The sequence below is a fragment of the Manacus candei genome, unplaced genomic scaffold (assembly GCF_025592945.1).
Source record: "Manacus candei isolate 608988 ecotype Guabito, Panama unplaced genomic scaffold, ASM2559294v1 h1tg000009l, whole genome shotgun sequence".
Classification (NCBI taxonomy): domain Eukaryota; kingdom Metazoa; phylum Chordata; class Aves; order Passeriformes; family Pipridae; genus Manacus; species Manacus candei.
Window position 1 is genome coordinate 7,486,216 of NW_026138057.1, and position 16,787 is coordinate 7,503,002.

Sequence of the window (16,787 nt, forward strand, 5' to 3'; positions counted from 1 at the left end):
TGCAGGTGCTCTGGAAAATCCAGTCTCTTTTAGTATTAGGCTTGAAAAGACAGACTTTTTCTTAAGAAATCCAAGCTAAATTAAACCCATTTGTTGAAATTACATATGTTATGTTTAATATTGATAAAAATAGTTATTTCATGAAACCTGATGAAAAATAATACTTCCCTTCCAGTATCAGGACATAGTACTTTCCACATATCTGGTATTATGCTGTTTATAAACATCTCTGCAAGTGAAGTATTCTGGACTCTACATGCAGGGATTGAGGAAGAAGGAAAGCAAAAAGAATCCTTTACCCCTTACCCAAAAAGAAAATCTTTAGGGAAGGTCATTTGAGATTTTCCTTTTACTTCTTCCATAGCTAGCAGTCAACCTCCACCGGAGATGTCGAGAGAGCTGAAGGAGAGACATTGCATTAGGTGACATGTGGCATCCAGAACAGTGCCCTGAATGGTACTGAAGTTCTTGAAGTATCTACTGGGGATCCAGGGCATTCCTAGTTTCCTGTGGAAGGCAGAAAAGCCTTGTGCATGGCTTCTGTTTTCCTTTTGTAAGGTTGGGGTGGGGAGGCTACTCAGAGTGCCGATGATGAACCTGCTTCTGCAAGGCTGAAAGGAGGTATCAGTGAGAGCTGACAGAGTTTGGAAAACAATCCCAGCACACAGAATCCCAAGTGGGTAGTTGGGGTACAGATCTCTGTGTAGCACATGTGCTATCCATGCATCACTTGATGTGCTAATCCCATGCTTCTCACACAGCCACCTTCCTGCACCCAGTCACAGTTTCCTCCACACACACCTATTCCTTCATGCTGCATACAGTGTCAAATGTTCCTTCTTGCAGATCATTTCCAGTTGATATATGTAACCACTTGTTGATATCAATCGATATTTAAGAGTTAAATAAGAGCAGGCAATTTAATATGGGACAGAAACATGACTGGGCAATGTGTAGGAATGAGATCAAAGAGAAGGATCTGCGTGTCCGATAGACCAGTAGGGAGAAAAACAGTCTGAAGGCTCAAGTGAAATGTATGAGAAATAAGAATACAGCAACAGTGCCAACACTGACAGCTATAAACATACACAAAGTAAAGGATTGTAATCTCAAAAATAACCCAGTCCTCCAGCAAGGGGTTAAATTCCCATCCATACAGTCCCTACAACCCCCTCAAACAACAGCAGAAGGTACCAAGTCCACATTCTCACCTGTGCTCTCAGACACTCTACAAGCTTCCTTCATCAACCATATATTCTCTTCCCACACAATATCCTTTACAGTAGATAAATACAATCAGTCACACACAAAACTACAACTACACCTTACATTTTCAGAAAATAAATAATATATACCCTTACCGAAATTCTTGCTGAGCTGAAACCACCGACAAAACTCTCCTTGATTTCAGTGCAGCCAGGATTTGAACCATGGGCTTCCACAACAAAAGTCAAAAAACATAAAATATATTATTCCACCTATAAGTAGAACCATTGCTCTGCATTTCATACAGTTGCACAAAGTCAGATGTGGTTCTGTGAAATGATGATAAGGTGGTTCTTTTAACGTGCATTATATAAATTTTTTTAATATACTGGCACAGTGGGTGGTATGAAAGGTAAGGCATGTGAATTAAAGTCAGGCCACGTCCCTAATAAATCTCATACACAACTACTGCCAGACCCCTCTAAATAAAACAAATTTAAGGAGAAAAAAAAATTTAACCTACACCATTTATTATACTAATATTCAAAGCTCTCCAATTCAGGCATAACAAACGGCTTTTAAAATATATCCTCTCAGTTCAAGCTCAGACTGCAGTGCTGAAACCCTGCATTCAAGCCCCTGAAGATCTAATGCACTGATCTAATGCACTGTGGCCGACCTATTACAGATGATTATAAATTAGAGAAGTCCTTGTGTTGCTATAATTTTCTAGACATTGCTTCTTAAAGCCAGAAGGTGCAAAAAAAAAAAAAAAAAAAGGGTGAAAAAAGTGTAAACTATTTCTTCTCTCTATGCCGGATTTAGCTCAGTTAGAAATAAAAATTTGGAGAAAACTTGCAGAAGCAAGTTTAGTTCTCTGATATAAAAGTTACCAAGAGGGGGTGGATTCTGTGCTGTGCATTCTTTGGCAATTTTACTACAGTACCTCTGCTCCAGTTACATATATAAGAAATGAGGAAAATTATTTCCTGCCTTTAAAAGGATGACAAATTCATTAAGGATTGTGAGATAAAATGATATGACAGCAATGTCATGCAAACACGCAGTTTAGAAAAATAAAAAAAAAAATACTTTGCAGATAAAACTACAAAGTTTTTATTTTGATTTGTTATTTTATTTTCGCTGGGTAGATTCTTTGCAGGTTCAGAGTGCGCTCGAAAATTAATAGCAATGTTCTTTTGTTTCATTTTATGCAGTTCTAGAGACCAAAGGAGCCTCAGGAATTAATTGTAGCCTTCTAATATACACAATGATGTAATGATGTATTTAACATTACTGAGTTTTTGTTTGATTCCAAATAAATTGCACATTTTTTTTCCGCTGCGACAGTAAAACAATTACCGTTTTGAAAAAAAAGGATAATTAATCCACAATTTTTTCACATTAGATCATATATCTCTAAAGAGTGCCCACAGATTTGATGGTCTTCAGCTGCTGTGTATTTATTTTTCTTTTTTTTTCTTTTTTTTTTTTTTCCCCTGGTGATGTACCGCCCCATCAGTGCTGACATTTAAATGAGTGAGTATTCAACACAAATGTGATCGTTTGTGTAGCATCCAACGCGGCACCATACTGAGATGATTGCTTCTGGGAGCCATCCATGGGTTCCCGAATAGGGGGGAAAAGCCAGGCAAAATTTTATCAATTTACATTTTTCTGTGATTAATTTTTATGCAAATCAGGGCCCGACCGTGCTCCCATCTCACCTGAATCATGCGGATCATCAAAGACAAATTGAGCATCACTTATTTAAAAAATAGGCTTTAAACTACTCTACAGCTGTGTTGGAAAATGCTAAGAGCAGGGCATGAACTTTTCTAATGTAACAGGAATAGATAAGAAAATGCTTCTTTTTGCATTTTTTGTCCACACTGTGATAAACATGAATCTTAACAAAATCCTAAAAATTGTCTTTGTTTTATATTCCTTATGCCCTTGTAAACATTTGACTATGGGAATGCTGCATAAGGGGATTTTTCCAATTTCAGAATACAAACAAATGGACTTGGAAAAATACATTGCTTGGGGATGAAAAAAATATTGTATTGGTTAGCATAGTTAAAGTACAGAGTTTATTTACATTTTTAGATGGAATTCAAGAAATCACTCACTGGTATAATACAGCGATAAAGGCCTTACATAAACAATCTTTTAATGTTAGAGTAAAAGCTGCTAAGACATACAAATAGGTAAGTTCTGTTTACAAATGGACACATTCTGCCTTATTGTATATATCTACTTATATGTAGCCATATTCATGTGTCTGCCTAGCACAAAACTGGACATTTAGACTTTGTTAAACAACAAGCTTTGAAAAGAAATTTTGGATGAGCAGTTTGCATTGATGGACATCTTATAATTATTGATAGTAATACTGAAGAGCATACATGTGAAGAACTAATCTTATTTACTTTAAAAAATATGTCTTTTGCTTTGGGAAAGCAACAAAACTGTTTCTTTATGGTATTAAGGAATAAGGCAATATTATCAGCCACAACTGTAATTTCTACAGCTGTAAGATAAATAGCACTCAGAAATATGAACACTTGCCCCTCTAATTTGCACTTGAAATTTGTATCCAGGTGTAAGAACGTGTCCTCATGAAAAGCATTCTATTATAAAGAAGCTGAATTTTGAAAAGGCAGTTTTCTCTTCAGAACTGTGTTCTGAAAATTGTAATACATAGTGTCAGTTCAGAGACTCATTTTACAAGTCTTTCCACAAATCCATATCCCTAAAGCTAATCTCAGAGGAGTAAATGTGATGTGTAACAGAGAAAAGACAGTCTTTATCAGTCAGGGTTTGAAAAAAGAGAGGCACATGTACCAGATGATCTTATGGCATTAGAGCAAAGATGTCCCCTTATGTATTAGAAATATGAAAGCTGTAATTTTACAGGTTTGATTAACCCACAATTTAATGAGTTACTTTTCATTAAGCTGTACAGCTGAATGTATATTAGTGCATATCCAAACAGAATATATGTTTGCACACATGATCGATTTTATGCTCAGACCTTCTCCTTAAATCCTGTGAGTCTCATATCACTTATTAAACCACTGACATAAGAGGTGAGACCACAACTGTAGCAAAGCCAATAAGAATCCCCTTCTGCAGTCAATAAATCCACACCCCTGTCCAGTCTCCAGCCAAGAGCTGCTGCTCCTAAATACCTCAGACAAAATGTGACTCATTGGTTTTGATGTTTATATATATACCCATTCCCCATCTCCCCCGGTTATGAGTTTTGAGAAAGACTGCACTGTGACAAGTTGGATCATATCTAACAGCTTGACTACAGAAATGATACAATTCAGCTATTCAGGGAAAAAAAAATCATGAAACCTAAGGCATGAGGAGTGAAAACATTTAATTATTAAAAAAAAAAAAAAAAAAAAGTGTTTCCCTGAAAAAACAATGCTGAAGAATATCAACTTATAATGACAGCAAAATCTGTTTAAAATATCACAAGATAATTGTCATATTTAAAACCCTTGTAAGTGGAACCAAGGTTAAAATAGTTACCATTCACTGTCTTTCAACAAACTTTAGCATCTTCTGTAGAAAATATCCTGTATGATTTCATTAACACAGAAATACAGTAAGAGATGTATCAAATCCTGCCTCTCTATATGACAGGTTTCTATATATTACTCTGTCACAGGTATCCATATAATTTCTTATAAGCTGTAGGCTTGATGTCCTACTGGAATAGTTCCGCTATTATAATAGGTAATATATAAAAAACTACAATATAACAGCTTACAATGAGGATTCTGAATCAACTGAAAATGTTCCAAGTGATATCCTGGTGTTTAATTCCAAATACTTACCACAGTAATATTATGGGATATGAGAGGCATAAAGAGATTATTTTACTAGCCGTGGGTACACATTTGAGGATGGAAAATACCAGTTGTTTAATAGCACGTGATCATGCAACACACATTTTAGGGCAAGGAGTGAAAGGATTAGAAAACACAAGGTATGTGTACCTCCCCTCCTCAAGGACTGTCAGCTGGTACTTCCCTTGCTACGTGAACGTAATCCATATTAAAACAAAACAAACAAACAGCATTTATATAACATAAATTCCTGTATTCCCAGTTACAACAAAATGTGGAGAAGAGAAAGAAGTAAAAATCTTGTCGACCTAATAATTTTAGCCTAAAAGAGAAGCCCGTATGCATCCTTCAATTTAAACCAAGCAAGAAACATATGGAAAAGGGATATTACATGTATATGTGTGTGTATATATACACACATATATATATATATACACACACACACAAATTTCCTATACATGTGGATTACGAGGTCCCTTTTATGGCAATCTAGGAAGTGGTCAAGGAACTGCTAAAAGGCACACTGTTGGCACCCCCAGGGCTGCCAGCTGAGGTGATTTCAGAGTGTTCAGCTACAGGTTAAAGCAAATTTCCCCTCTCAGGTTCCGTGTCCCTCCCAGAGCCCACTGGCATCCTGTGGCTCAGAGCAACGCTCTCAGCTGCACAACAGGCACGAGGGGATCACTGGGCTCCAAGCACACAGAGCTTTGAAGAACACAGAGATATTATCAGAAGTAACTAAAAAGAGCAAAATGAAAGGAAATTATCAAAGCCATACTGATGCTGTGACACATCTCTCCTCCCAAAAGTCAGGTGGCAAGTTGCTCCGGTTTTGCTGCTGAGGTACCAACCTTTGGCATTAGGCCCATGTACAGAAACCACAATGCTCAGAGGGAAACACTGCATGGAAGGCAACAACAGACTTTGCTTTCTGGGTATGAGTCTAGTGACCCAGAAGCAGAGAACTGAACTTAAATGTCCTTAAAATATCTTTTACTGTGGTGGATGCTCAGAAAAGTGTATTTTTCTGAGGTTTTATGTGCAGGAAAAAATAAAAAAAAGGGTACCACAGAAAGATTTTGAAACTGAGGTACAATATTTGTTGGAGAAAAACAGAAACAATTTGGAAATGGAATGTTATGAACCAGGACCAAAAAAACTATATTTGCATGTAATTCTTACTGAGATAAATATTTGGCAACGTGATTTCTCCTTTCACATATTTTCCTGAACCCCAGTCCTGTTACCTGGAATTTTAACTGTTTATTTTCATGGAGTTACTAATATTTGTCAGATATTGTATATACAGATATTACCATGAGCTCAACCAAGAAAATGACATGAAAATAATGAGGGATGGCTGCTGCTGCTAGCAAAACAAATGTATTGAAGTTCTTTTGTACTGTGCAACCAACTTTTTTTTGTTTGGTACTCACATTGTAAAATTATGAAGAAAATCATCGTGCTTTCATTCACAATTTTCCAATTAACTGGAGAAAACTTGACTTTGAAACTCTATGTCCATAAAGTAAATACTTAGTTATATTTTCAGATTGCTTAATTCCTACCCCTTCAACCTCCCCATTTTTGACCCTTGAAAAAGAGAATCAGGTAAATTCTAATAAAAATATAATTTTAATTTTTTTCTAAGTTGTAAAAAAACCTCCTATATTCCAATTATATTCTAATCAACTCACATTTGATCTACATACCCATCAAAATGTTCCCATGCTGCAGCACCCCGTCGAGACCAACGTGCACTCCAGAATGGGGCCAGAACTTGCAACACAGAACTGATACCAGATACACTCTGGTACTGCAACATCTGACCCAGGAGCTACAGCCCCAAGGACCCAAAGTCATCCACTCACTGAACAGGAGTCAGTCAAAGTCTACTCCAAACATCCATTAGTCAAGCAAAGCTTGAAGACTCAGGTCTCAGCTGGTTTGGATGTCACAAATGAGAAATATTAAAGGCCGGAGTGCTGGGCAAGGATTCAGAGTCTGCTTGGCAGCTTTACATGGTTCTATGAGAAAGGGTCTCTTCAAATATCCTGTGAATACTGATTTAGACAGGAATATATTTTCTAGATTACCAGAACCTGCAAGTAATTACAGATTAGATTTTGCATACAGATCAATTTAGACAATTAACCAGGACTCATCTGCTTTGTCACAGACCATACAAGAAGCTGTATTTCATGGGTTATTTAAAGAATAACTACTAGGATTACTTTTCACATCTAGTAACTTAAGCTTATCCTTCTCTATTAGGTTGCAGTCTATGGAAAATACAGAAGAGCTCAAAGATTGCTTTAGATGGCTTAGCTCTTTCAGTAATTACGTGCACAGAGATTCTTGCAGCAGGAGATACAAACTGACATGCTGCTATTAAAGTTTTACTGTGCTCAGGAACAGCACAGAGAAAGGAGCATAAGCAGGAGTATGCTGTTCCAAGACATCTGAGTGAGCTGATCTGTGAGAGACCCAGTGCCACTCTGGCTCTGTAGCCAGAAGTCCGCAGGATACCTTAAGCCTGTCTGGAACACTGGATTCCTACCTGTGGGCATTGTTATGATTTCTGCAGGGCCAAGCTGAGACAGAGAGACATGACAAATCTATTCCAACATGAATCCTTGCTTAGCTTGCACTCTGCACCTTCTGTGTAAGGATAGTAGCATCAACACTACTGGGGAGCAAAGCAAAGAGAATATGAATATTGAAAGTAAAATTTACACTGGTAGCCACTGTTTGTGTAACAAGATAATTTACATGTCTCTATTATCATGGTTATGATGGTAACATATCCTGAACTCCCTGAACTTTAATAAAGATCTCTTATTGAAGGATACCCAAATGGATGCAACAAGCATGTTGCAAAGACTAGTACACAACCTACAGTTAGCTAAAAAATGATTGCTTAGATGTATCTAGAACCCAAATACAATTCAGATTCTTCAGTTAGTGACTTGACCTGAACTGACCTTTGTACTCCTGATAAGAGTGCTTCCACCATCCCCTTCATGATGGTGTTTTGTCAAGTTCTCTGGATTCACCAAATGCATACTGCCAGTTCAAGCTCAAAGTGAAGTTATTTAACCTCCTACTAGGATAGGAGTATTTAAAGGACAATAAAGTATTCTTATACCACCAAAGGTGTATCCAGAGAAGGGAAACAAGGCTCGTGAAAGGTCTGGCTGAGACAAGGGAGACTCAGATTAGATATCAGAAAAGAATTTTCCACTGTTGGGGTGGTCAGGCATTGGAATGGGTTGCTCAGTGATGTGGAATCTCCATCCCTGGAGGTGTTTAAGGGGTATCTTGATCTGGTACTGGCTGATGGGGTTTAGTGGTTCAGGTTACAGTGGCAGTGCTGCATGGAGGGCTGGACTGGATGATCTAAAACATCTCTTCCAACCTTATGGTTCTATGAAAGATACTACACCAAAAGGGAATAGATTCAAGAATAAAAAGGAGAGGGGAAGATAACATTAAAAAAAAAAAAAGAGTGTTTTCTGATGAAAGCATTGATAACTGAGAAGAAATCTCTCATTCTTCATTTCTTTACAGTTTTCTTTAAAGACATCACAGAATGACAAAATATCTGAGGTTGGAAGGGACCACTGGAGATCATCTTGTTCAACTCCCCTGCTCAAGCAGGGCCACCTAGAACCAGCTGCTCAGGACTGTGTCCAGGTGGCTTCAGAATATATCCAAGAATGGATACAACCTCTACAACCTCCCTGGGCAACCTGTGTCAGTGCTCAGTCATCCTCACAGTAAAAGAGAGTTTCCTTAAACCTGAGTTTCAGTTTGTGCCTGTTGCCTCTTGCCCCACCACTGGGTACCACTGAAGAGAGACTGGCTCCATCTCCTTTACACCCTCCCTTCAAATAGTTGGACACACCCATGGGATCTCCTCCTCAGCCTTTTTTCCAGGCTGCACAGCCCCAGCCCTCTCAGTCTCTCCTCGTAGAAGGGCAGCTCCAGTCCCAAAACCATCTTAGCAACTGCAGTGATGAAATGTAGGCTCTTGAACTCCATGTTATAATCAAAATAGTCTTGGGAAAGTAAATGCAAAATACAGATGATTGGATATATTGGAGAGAAGTTCAGCCTAATTTAAATGCAGACCTCTAGGCAGACATCTGTATAGATTATTAGGCTCCAAATTAAGAAATATGGGTTTTATTTCTTGCTATCCTTTGACAAATCATTTAATGCATCTTTGCTTCAGGTTTTCCCTCTCCAAAAACAAAGTACTAACTTGATTAGAAAGACCTTTGTAATTGTAGAGAGAAAAAGTTCTATTGAAAGCTAAGTATTACTGTCAAAATATCAGGAAGATAAAATTAATATTCATAATATGACAGAAATATTTTCTTTGCAATGCAGGAGACAGATGCTAATAGGTAGCAGAGAGCTCTGTGGATATATTTAAAAGTGGAGTGATATTGAGAAACAATGTCAGAGAAAGTAGACACTGATATTCCTCTCCATATTTACTTCTAACTATATATCACATATAATAATTTTGCCCAGAAATCACATATCATAAAATATTGATGTAATAGATCACAAAAGAAAGTCACATTAAAAAAAAAAAGAAGAGAATCATTTAATCAGTCCAGAGTAAACCACACCAAAGTGGGTTTTAATATTTCCTCCTTTTCCATGTAGTGAGCCAGAGGGATGTCCCTGCACTGACACAGCACCACTAAAGAGCTGGGCTGCCATGATGAACAGGACAGAGCGCTACAAGAATTATATATAAATTGTTTTTATTTAATGATGACTGTTTGTTTTCTTTGGAGCTTTTTTTGTTGGTTTACGTTTGGGTTTTTTTAAAATATTGTTTCCCTGCATTCATTTTCTGCTTTGTTTGGTCTTGGATACACTTTTTGCTCTCTGAGTTTTTAATTCTGCTCTCTCTATCCTTCCTCTACTCATTTCTTGCTAACTGATTTTAAGCTCAGGATGGACTTCTGAAACTTCTGGACCCATCATGGCTGAGCTTCGTAGAAACAACTACTAAGGAAAGGTACACTAAAAGCAAAATCCAAAGACACAAACATTACAGCCTCTTGACTGCAGCTGCAGAAAATGGCACAGGGTGGGCAGTTCTGTACAACAGAAGATTTGCCTGTGTGTCTCTTTAGGTCAGCAGACAGTAGATCAAAATTAATTTTCTCTGCATATTCAATCATCTTCATCCTCCTTAGCAGGGATGACAGAAGGGGCCAGAAATCTATCAGACCAAGACTGTAACCAACAGAAAGGATTATCAGAGTGCTGTGTGAGATAGGATGAACAACAGCAACTTGAAACAAAGAATTTAAAATTTCAATACAGATATTTAAAAGGGAAAAAAAAAAAAAGGCCTGGTAATGAAATCTAATAAGTCTGTGTAGGAAACTCCCAAGTGAAGCGTGTGAGCTTCACAGAATAAGACCACAGAAACTAAATGAGAATACAGGTGTTGGACAGGGGGATGAACAAACAATACCATTCCTTCTCTGAAATGAGTGATCAGATGTGTCAGTCAGCACTATTCTTGGTACATTGCTGAGAGCTCTGTCTCTTCTACTTGTCCAGTGCAAGCCATCAAGAACACCAAGCCAATTTCATAGAATTAAATGAGATGAGTTAATAGAATAAACATTGAATCATTACCAAAATAAGCAGGATTAAACTACTGGGTTTTTAAAAAATTTGCTTTTATCTAGTAACACAATCAAAAGAAAGAAAAACATAGCACTACTTTAGTAACCCTCAGGGTTCCACACACTGGGAACCACTTCTCCAGAACACCTAATGGGAGTCTCCTGTCCATTTAGCAGTACAGGAGAGGCAAGGGATCACACCTGGTTACTTGGAATCTTATTTCTCTAATCACAAAGGCACATTTGTTTAACCAGTCTGCTGCCAGTGCCACAGAGCATGGTAAGAAGTGCCACACAGCAAGAAAGCAGTACAGACTAAAACTCTCCCAAGTTTCCCACTGACTTGAGATTTGAATCTTGGCTCCCATGTGCATAAGCCACCTTTGAAAACATTAATTAAGTTCTAAGGAACTTAGCAAAAGTCACTTTAAATATCCTAAAAGGACATCAAACTTTTTCATTTTATTATTCTTATGTGATTAATTTGATACCTATGTAGGGCCATCTAGAAATCTGTTTGTCTTTGCTGAGGCACATCAAAAATGTAGCTTATCTCACCTCAAAATTTTAAGTGAAAAAATCTAGCTCAGCTCTCATATAAAATTAATACTAAATAATAATCTCTAAACAAATTTAGAGATATCTTTATGACATATTTTAATCCGGGGAATTGATTTTTAAAATAATGCAGTTACATTACCCAAATTATATCTCATGTAGGATTACTCTTAAAAAGGGTAAGAAATGGAAGAAATGTGGTTTTCTTTTTCATGTCATAAACCTCATTGCTGTTAATGATGAGGATAAGGTCTTTGAAATTCTGATATTTAGAGACTACCATAGCAACACTTACATCCATCAGGTCCCACTGCTGATGGCAGCTGCTGCAGAAGAAATTCGGCTACAGGCAATTAGAGAACGATTTTCCCCTGCAGAAAGTTTGCTTCCATCTTTATTAGTTAGGGGTGGTTTACATCTTGGATGATGATTTATGTGTATTACACCAACCTACCGCCCACATTTTTTATAAATTTTAAGAATTATCACAACACACAGCTCTTTTTCTTGACAAATTTTTACACTTCAAAAAAAAAAAAATATGGTGCTGCAAGAGACTCAAATCTACAGCACCAGATCAAATCCTTCTAACATTCCCAGGGTGTGTCTCCTGCTCTCACACCAAACTACCACAAGCAACAGCTCCATGAGAAATTAATTGTGACACTGTATGAAAAACAAAACTTAATCCCAGGAATACACACACACACACAGACTTCTTAACTTTTTGCAATGGTTGTTGTGTCAAACGGGCATTCGGATATTCAAAGCCATCCTTTCTTCTTCTAAGTTTTTTTCTTGAAGTTTGTTTCAAGGAGGCCTCTCTGAGTAGCCTTCAGTGATGAGAGCACGTGGTGGATATCTAAAGTATAGAAATCATCAGATAGCTGACAGAGCACACTCTTACATGGGGCAACAAATCACCTGAGCAGGAGTCTAAGGAAGCATGATCACCAATTATCTCCCCTGAATATGAGGTGTGTCAGATGTAAGGGCAGAAATATTGCCTATTCAGACTTACAATCAAGATTAGCTTTCCCAAAAATCTATGTCCTTGGTGTAACTTGAAAAAAAAAGATGTCAACACTTTATTCTCAGTAGGTAAAAAGCTATTTCCTCTTGAAAAAGAAGAATGACAAATACTAGCAAACTGTTTTGCGGTTTAAAAGCTCCTGTCTGTGCACATTACTCTTTCACAGAAAAAAATAATAATAAAATATATATATATAAAAAAAAAAATCTCTGTTTTGCTCTGTACACAAGGCTGCAACTAATTACAAGAAGAGACAGATGCTGAGTAGCCTTAAGGCTTTCCCTGCCACCACAGTGAGTCTGTGCACTAGTCAACAAGCAGGTAGTGAGTGAACTCAAATGTTATCTGACAAGGCAGCAGATCCCATCACCTAGGGTTAGAATACAGACAAGCAACTCCGTGTTCAAAAGTAAAGACAGAAAAATTTCAAGCAGATTGTTTCTGACAGAAATCATATCACAGCCGCGCTTCCTGACAAAGTCTACGCGACTGAAACTCTACACTTTCTGTTTTCCATCTTCCCCTTTAAGAAACAGCCAGGATTTCCAAGGTACATCGAAGGTGACAGCTCAATGCACAGTGGTTAGCAAGTGCTTCTGTTGCTTGTTTTCTCTTTGGAAGTATTAGGAAGCGTATCTGTGGGGGGAGCACAAGAGTGTCCCACTTTTCCCAACCCATTCTTGGTTTCCTGAACACTTCCAAGCTTGCTCACAGATGCCAAGTGCTAGTTTCACAATGTAAAACTGTGACACGAAAAAACTTCACGTGACTATCCGGAAGTTTTAAAGAAGCTGCACCACCCTAAAAAGGAAAGTTAGCAAAAAGATAAAACCTGTCTATTATTGACAATACTGTTTCCCCTGAAAGCACCGAATCCTAAGCAGAGAGTTGGTTCTTAGCTTTCAAACAGAATTTTTGCCCTCCCTCCACAATAAACACGATGGCCACACATTTTTGAGCGTTACAAATCTCTGCAAAGTAACGGATTTTTAGCAGTTTTCCTGCTTTCCACCCAGGAAGGATTGAATTCATCTAGATTGATTTGGCTGTTTCGCTGTGAGTAATGTCAAAACGAGACAGGAGAAAATACAGTGTTCAATGGAGCACAACAGATTTTACGTACATAGGTTCTAGCAGTGCTGTGGATTTTGACCTGCAAGCTGGGCATTTGCTCCCAATGGCCCGTGAAAACCCCTAGGGAAGTTTTTAGGCTTTACCAACTAACATTACAAATACTTCTTTTGCTGAAGAAGAGCATTTTCCAACCTTAAAAATTAAACAGAGAACGTGAAGTGCACTTGCTCACCCCGTGGTATCATTAAGACACAGAAGGTGAATGAGGCATTTATTTCAGCAGAATGGGATATGCACACTGCTAACTACCACAGGTGAAAGACAGAGGACTGTAAGCAGAAACAAGTAAAGAAGTACCAAACATTATAGACAGAGCATGGTCACCCCGTGTTAAAGTTATTTTTGGACTCCAGATTTGTTTTACATTTTCTTTCCTTCCTCCAACATTTTTAGGAAAGACATTAAGGACTGTTTAATACTATGGAGTTGCACCACTTTACCGTTTCTGAAAAGACTAGTGCAGCAAATTTCACTTGAGATTATACTACAAAACTAGAGGCATGGAATATAGAAAATATATTTGAGTGTCTTCTCATTTTATAACATTGCCTACTGTGCAGCACACTGATTTCTGTGTAACATATTGGCTTTAGTCATAATTAAATTTACATGGTTTGGGATGCAGTGCCTTCCAGAATGGGACAATGTATAACTTACATAATTTTCTAAATTGCTTAAAATTAAGTAGTGTCTGACAGATATTTCTAGGGATTAGAGCTAAGGGAACCATAGTACCGGCAGTAGTTCCCAATTACATAGCACTGCATTAAATTTGCTTTATTAAGTCTTCGCACCCCATCAGAGAATTTTCATTGTCGGAATGTCTTTCTGTCCTAAGAGAAAGTATTTATAGAAAATCAAATTCTTTGTTAGCAGTAATAATCTGTCCTTAAAAGCCTAGTTAGCAAGGTTGTGCTTACTCTATGGAGGTTTGTCATACTGCAGCTGCTTTAGTCAGTTCCTTCAAAGCTAAAGTGTCTGCTCACTGGTACAGTAACAGTAGTGTCATACAGTTTATGAACAATTTAAAAGCAGTTAGACTTTGGGGCCAGTCATGCACATCATGTGTGGATTTGAGTGTCCTGCCTGAGGTTATGAAAGACCTACAGTCCACTTCTCTTTCTTTAAAAGAAGTCTGAAGCACCAAAAAAAGAGAAAAAGCATCATTTGCAACAGCAGCATGTTCTACCGAGTTATTTCCCCATTTCTTCTGACAAATTCTTTAGATCTCTGCTAGGGAAATCAAAAAGCAACCTGAAAGGCAGGGGGCTGGGCAGAATAAAAATTTCACAGCCTTTCTAATAGTAGAACATGACCAAGAAAAATCAGACCTAAAATAATTAACCAAAACCCTGACAACTCCAGAACTCTGGTACCTCAAACTTGGTATACAGTTTAATTCATTCAGGCAGACCCTGAACTTGAAAACACTTAGGCTTTGGATCTTTCAGATTAAATGAATGGTTGGATGACTTAAACAACAACAATAATAATAATAAGCTCTTTTTATAATCAAATTAGCTGCCTGGTCTCTGTGAAACCATTATATCACGAGCATCTGAACATTATGAGTTCCTCTTGATTAATGTGACCAGCCAGGAAGGTGATGTTTACAGAAGGATAAAAATCACAAGAAGTGAAAATTACAAAGAGGTTACAAAAGAAAATGTTTAATATAAAACTCAGTGACTCAGTAGCTCAGAGGTTGCTCCAGACTTACAGTAGGATGGAAGAAATTTGCTTCAAACACCATCTCTTTTTCCACTTTTTCATCCTGCTCCTTCCTGTCGGTTCACACCTCCTCAGACACAGTTGCTTTGAGAAGCGTTGGGGAGCTGCATCCAGGCAAGTCCTGAGGTGTTTGAGAGAGTCTCTACAAGCCTGGGAACTGAGCAGAGATGACACATACTTGGGACAAGAAGTAGGCATGTGTCCTTTCTCAAACATGGCAAAAGCTTAACTAGTTTATAACAATAGGTATGCTCTTGTGATAAAAACAGGAGGAAAAGTGTTTCCATCTGATGGTTTCTTTGCTTTGGTTGCAGAAAGAGAGGTACAGGTCAGGGTTTACACTTCCCCAAGAAGAGCCCTCTCTGTTCTCATGTGCAACAGACAAAGGTTGTTAAGAAGCTTCAAAAGAATTTTCATTTTAAAGTATATATTTCTAATTCTTTAAAAAAGTATGTTTACTTTCAACACACAAATATACTACAAAGGATAGATATACATTAATTCTATTGGGAATTTCAATAGAAACCACAAAGACTGAGTTGTATACTTTAGTAAGCATCTAGGCGTTTTCTTGCAAAACAGAAAAGTTCAAAAAAAATAATGTAATGGCTCTATAAAAGTCATTACTTATATCACTTTCTTATATTAAAGTAATATAACAAGTAGGTTAGGCTTGGAAGAAATTTCCCATTTACACTATGAACATGCATGTAGTCCTGATGCTTAATTGTTTCTAAAATACTTCAGAAATTCTAGCCTCCTCACCACAATTTCTGTTCTGCACCTCCATGAAATTCTAGCTACTTCAAGGATATTCTGTCAGTAACGTTCCTTCATGTCCTTGATTTTTTTTTTTCTGTTTTATTCACTCAAAAGGGCTATAAAGCCTAAGAGAAACTTTTTGGAATCTCTTCATACTAAATTATGTACATTTTTCTAAAAGTAGTCAAATACATTCTTTTCTTAATTAAAATATCCAATGAAACAATTTGTGTTCATTGCAAAATCAATAAGAAAACGTTGAACAGGACAGTAGATACCCTCTGTTAACAAATTATGACTACTTCATTAAAACCATAAAGGAAGTCATTTCAAAGCCATTTGCAAGCATGCAGAAAAAGATATGGTATAGATTTTGGAGTATGAACTAAATGTTTCAGAAGGACTCCAAAACTGTCCTTGCTGCACACCATCAAGCAGGAGTGCTTTGCTGGAGCTACCTCCTCCCTCCTGATGAACAGGGCATTGCACATCCCTGGGTGTTTTACTCAGAAGTTAATGTGCCCCTGGTGCCTTGAAAAAAACCCCACACTGTACTCTTGAAGTTAGAAACACTAAACTTAAGGATCTGAGTCCCTAAACAACTGATTGGGGAATTCTTAGGAAAAAGACCCTCTTGACAGTGAAGGAAGAATCAGCAGTTGCCTGAATTCTCTCTCTGCGTTGCCTAAGGGCCCAGAAGTCATGTTGTCACACAAGCTACAAAGCAACACAAGCAGCACAGGTACTCATGAGAGTCTAAAATAAAATTTAAAAGTGTGTACATGTACCCCAAGTGCATATCTGTGCATTGAGAACTTATTTAAGGATGGCATG

The 16,787-nt window shown here is 37.6% G+C and overlaps 1 long non-coding RNA gene across 1 annotated transcript; it reads right to left on the reverse strand.

Annotated features, from left to right (window-relative positions):
* Positions 1-301: 301 nt before the first annotated feature.
* Positions 302-15,392, reverse strand: LOC127466257 (uncharacterized). The gene is made up of 3 exons (XR_007902674.1): positions 15,181-15,392; positions 1,362-1,435; positions 302-399 (listed from the first exon to the last, which is right to left on the reverse strand). It is a non-coding gene; the product is annotated as an uncharacterized LOC127466257 (long non-coding RNA).
* Between the last annotated feature and the right edge of the window lie 1,395 nt (positions 15,393-16,787).